The following is a 4,880-nucleotide window of genomic DNA, read 5'->3' on the forward strand; positions in this document are numbered from 1 at the left end:
GATCGACAGGGTCCATTACTGATAGAATTTGCTAAATCTTGAGAGACTATCAATTGTTTCCGATATTGTGAAACGCCAGAACGGCAGCGTGTCGCAATCAAGAACGAACAACGTGGAAAATTGACGAATGGGGTCATCTTGTTCCACGACAATGCCTGTCCCCACGTCGCTTATGCGGTTAATACAAAACTGGCAAAGTTCAAGTGGGAAACGCTGCAACATCCGCCATACAGCTTAGACCTGTCACCTTGCGACTTCTACATTTTGGGGCAACCGAAAAAACAGCTCAAGGGAACCAGATACAGACTTTTTGAAGCAGCAACCCAAGGAGTTTTATAAGACGGGAATCACGCAACTCGTTAGTCAATAGGACAAATGTCTAAATTCTCATGAAGACTACTTTTAAATAAGGTACCCCGTTGTTGGCTTATTCATTTGACTTGCCCTCATATATCTTGCAGAACTCCTGCTTTTTAAGCGTGCTCTCTGTCGCGACTATAACTTCGGTGCAATTACTCACGATACACGACAAGGGACAGCTACTCCTGCGTAATACATTGAACAAACTACAGCGCAATTGAGATTTTTCACTGGCCATTGCATATATACAAGAATGTAAGCACGGTTCTTGAATGACAAAGTTTCATTACCATATTTGTCCTCAACTTGTTCAGTTCATTGCCTTTTAATTTTTCATATCAGCGGCATGCACTGCTTTCCTGGTTTCGAACTGATATAGTTCTAAAGTTCGTGTGATATTTTCTTTACTTAATAAATGGACATAAAAACATGGAAGCATTGACGTCAGTTATGTTGGGCACAATTTTTGGCACATACGAGTATAATATTTTATGAAAAAATACATATTTTACTTGTATTTACAGTGCGTAGCTTTCAAGAATTCGTTTGCAGCATCTTTGGCAATGACAATGCAGTTATTATTCATGTATTTGATCCCTCGATAAATTGTTTAAGAGGAAGCTTTAGCTCGGGCCCAATCCGACGCGGCCTATTCATATACTTATAAAACGCAGAAACGCTTTTCTGAGATAATCCTGCTCATCGCTTTTATTGAAATTGGTTGCATTTAGAGAGACAGTTAAATCCTAGTGTCTGTTGGAAACAGAACTTCGATTTAGGGCCTGAATTTTGTTTAAAATATCTTGGAAAATTCGAAAGTTTGAAAAAATAGAAGCATGACGTTTACAAACTAATAGCAATGCATGAAGAACAGATATTGTGGTTCTGCAAACGGCATTTATTATAACAGTCAAAGCGGACAAGGTTGCTGTGTCAATTTGTATCTTACGTGAATTGGTTACGTTGTGTACAAGGGTTCTGCAAAAGCCGTATTTCCACAATACTGAATTTTTTTTGAGATTCATGTGTAACATATCTATTTTGTCCCCTGTAGATGTACTATTAGATGCAATTCACAGAATTGTGATATCATTTTCCATTGTTGAGTCACGGAGTTTTAAACTTGATAGTTTCGTTTTCTGAAAATTTTCCATTTTGGCCAATTTTTAATAAATAATTGAGCACCTTAATGAAAACTTCGAAGTAGTCACTAGAATTAAACTTTTTCTTTTAAATGCAACAAACCTCCTCAAATTTGGTGAAGTGGCTGCAGGAAAAAACGAATTCCCCTTCTACATGTACTTAAATAGGAGCACCCGAGCTAAAGCTACCTCTTAAGGAGGAGGCTGAGCTGCAACGGGCAGCTATATATATATATATATATATATATATATATATATATATATATATATATATATATATATATATATATATATATATAGGGCCAGTGGCGTAGCCCCCCCCGAACAAAATTTCTGGCTACGCCACTGCCTGCTACGTATTGATGTAGCGCGGTTAATTAGTGTACAAGTTGTCAAGGTGTTAAGAAATGTGTATTTGCGTGCGTGTCGTATGAACTTTATTGGGCACATCGATTAATTACAATCAAGAACACTGCGCAAATGAGGACCGCGATTACGTGACTTCCGTACTCGGTGTCTGCACGCGTCAACCGATGTCCACGGGCAGTCCGTACATTATGACGGTGAAAAACCGAATTGCTTGTAGAGAAGTGCCATGCGTAGAATCGGCAGTCGAAACACGTATTGTGGTTCAACGCGTGAAGCGATTTGCTGTTGGTCGAACAACCGCTCCATATAAGCTCTGCCATTCTGTGGAACTGTTCGGTCGTGTTCGGATAAGTGACGTACGAGTCACATCCTTGGAACATGAATCTTGCGTCAAGTCCTAGGTGAAGAGATAAAAAACTTGAGGAAAAACACTTAGGCACACAGTAATTTGAATGTACCCATTCATACTTAGTAACAGCTATACGAATTCAGCACCAACTCCTTCCACTCAGCCGCACCATACCTGCCTGCGTTCCAAAACGTAGACGATCTTGAAATGTTTGCTTCTGTCGTGACGTCGCGCAAGTGATCTGTCGGAATTGGTGGCGCGTCTTGTTTATTCAGGAGATTCGTCGGAATATATATGTCGTAAAAATGACCAAGAGGGCGTAAAATAAACGCATGCATGCAGCCATCTGCGATACAAGCACTGCAGCAATAAGTTTGCGCATTTGTTGACCGTTATCCAACGGACATGGTCACCGGGACACTACAGGCTTGAGTTAGGCCTCCCTGAGCCTCATGCGCCCAATATCTTGAGAGAGAGGGAGAGAGAGAGATAAAACGTATTTATTGGAAATCCCCTGCTGGGTTTAAGAAGGGAACGGGTACCAGGGCACAGCTACATAATGGTATGGACGTCGGTCGTAGACACAGGATCTGCGCACTTAAGACAGGTTTCAATGACAGCTACCTGCAAACGTGCGTACCTGCAAACGAATTCTTAGGTTGTTACAAATAAAATGACGCGGCTTTTTCATGTGGCTAGTCCTAAATGGGAACATTTCTTGGGCAGGTTGTTCTCACCTTGGAAAAAGCCTCTTTCTTCTTCCACGGTTCCTGGCCTACAGGCTCGCGAGCACGCGCCCTAAAATAGGGAAGGTCGTTCATTTTATTTCTTTACTAGGGAAATCCTAACCACTGCGGTGGAAGTCTGCATTAGTGTGCATGCCCCACAAGCTAAGCACTAGCTATTCAAAGTTGGGGAGGTTGGCTGTGCTCTTTGCAGGAACGCGTCTGACACTCAAGCTATTTTACGCATTCCTGAGGTGCACACACTTAATGCGCTCAAGGTCGGAGGTTTCGTGCGGTGCATGAAGCGAGCACACCTGACCAGAATAGAGTGTTCAGCAGTCTCAGACGGAGCAGGAGACGAAGATGTGATGAGTACAACCGCACGAAGAATCGACTGTCTTTAAAGTAGGCTTGATGCGATCTTGACCCCAGGTGCATGGAGGACGATCCTATTTTGTTATAGCGCAAGCTTGACAAGGACAAAAGACGAGACGAGAACGAGAAAAAGACGAGAACGAGAAATAAACCTGTTGTTGAAAGTAGCGCTGTGTGTGTCTGATGTGCCTTCTTTTGTCCTTGTCAAGCTTGCGCTATAACAAAATAAGATATGCCGTACCAACAAGCCCCTATTGCTATCCTCATGGAGGACGAGGTCTGCAGAAAAAGAATGGCCTAGAATAAATGACCGGGGTAGCTGCGTACTGCCTTTGTAAAAATAAAACAAAATGACACGCACTTGTTTTGCAATCTACATTAAGTGAAGTTTCCGTGAATCGTTTCAGTTAATTACTATGCAAAGAGATGCATGATGCTTGCAATTATATGTTATTTACAACTGGTGTAATTATTTGCACATTTTCGTGAAATGTGTGGGGATCGCACGCGCGTCCAGATATCTCCGGAGCGGCCACGCGGTTATCACGCGATAATTACGTGCTCGCCCGCGGAGGGTAGCTGGGGAGAGGGCACCTTCGCCGCTCCCGCTGCTCTTCGCGCCTGGCCGCGACGCTGCAGCCAAGGCACCCCGTTCCCTCCTCTCCCTTTCTTGGAACCGCGGAGACTCCCTCTCCGCCTCTCGGGGAGAAGCGCTATTCCCCCGACGCATCTTGGTCTCACGGTGGAAGAGCTAGCGAACGGCCGCATCTCAAATCCGCCGCTGAGACCGCCGCACGCCGTCCCCCCTGTTGCGCCCGGCCTTTGTGTGCGACTCACCGCCCCAGGGCCCGAGCGCGGAACCACTTTGGGTGAGCTGAACTCTTATCAGCCTCTTTTGTGGTTCCCACATTGTGCGGTTTGTTTCACCCCAGACGTGCGGAATTCTCCGCCGCTGCGGTTGTGTTTTGTGTTGTATTTGTATGTGTTGTGGCTGTTGTTGTCTGTTGGAATCATTGTACTCTAAGGTGAATAAACACCTTAGGTCGAGACTCACCCTGTCCCCACTGGCCTGAACCCGCCGTGGTCGCAACTCACTGCGAACCGCGGGTTAGGGGTCACAGCTCTGACTGCTAGGGCTGCTGCGAAAGTGCTAGGGAGCGACTGCCGCTCCGCCGGCGCTGTGCGATCCAGAGAAGGGTCAGGTGCGCACGCGCGAGCCTGAGTAATACCCCTATATTTGGCGCCCAACGTGGGGCCAGAGGTGTGACAGGTTGAGTCTGTTTGTGTGAGTGTCTACCACTGCACGAACGAACCATGGCAGCATACGGGGCTGATTTACAGCCGTTGTATACGCTGTCGCAGGTTGCTACCAACAGGCAACAATTCGAAGCGGCGGTAACTGCTACCGCTCAGTCATGCCCTGCGGCGAACACTAGCCCTGGGAATTTGATAAGCTTCGAAGAGGGTAGCGCGACACATGAGGCGCTCTCTCCGGCAGGATGTACCCTTGAAGGCGGGAGGCACATTACGCCGAACCCTTCGCCAGTGTTTGCGGAGAGC

This window comes from Dermacentor albipictus, chromosome 5 (genome assembly GCF_038994185.2).
Source record: "Dermacentor albipictus isolate Rhodes 1998 colony chromosome 5, USDA_Dalb.pri_finalv2, whole genome shotgun sequence".
NCBI classification, from domain to species: domain Eukaryota; kingdom Metazoa; phylum Arthropoda; class Arachnida; order Ixodida; family Ixodidae; genus Dermacentor; species Dermacentor albipictus.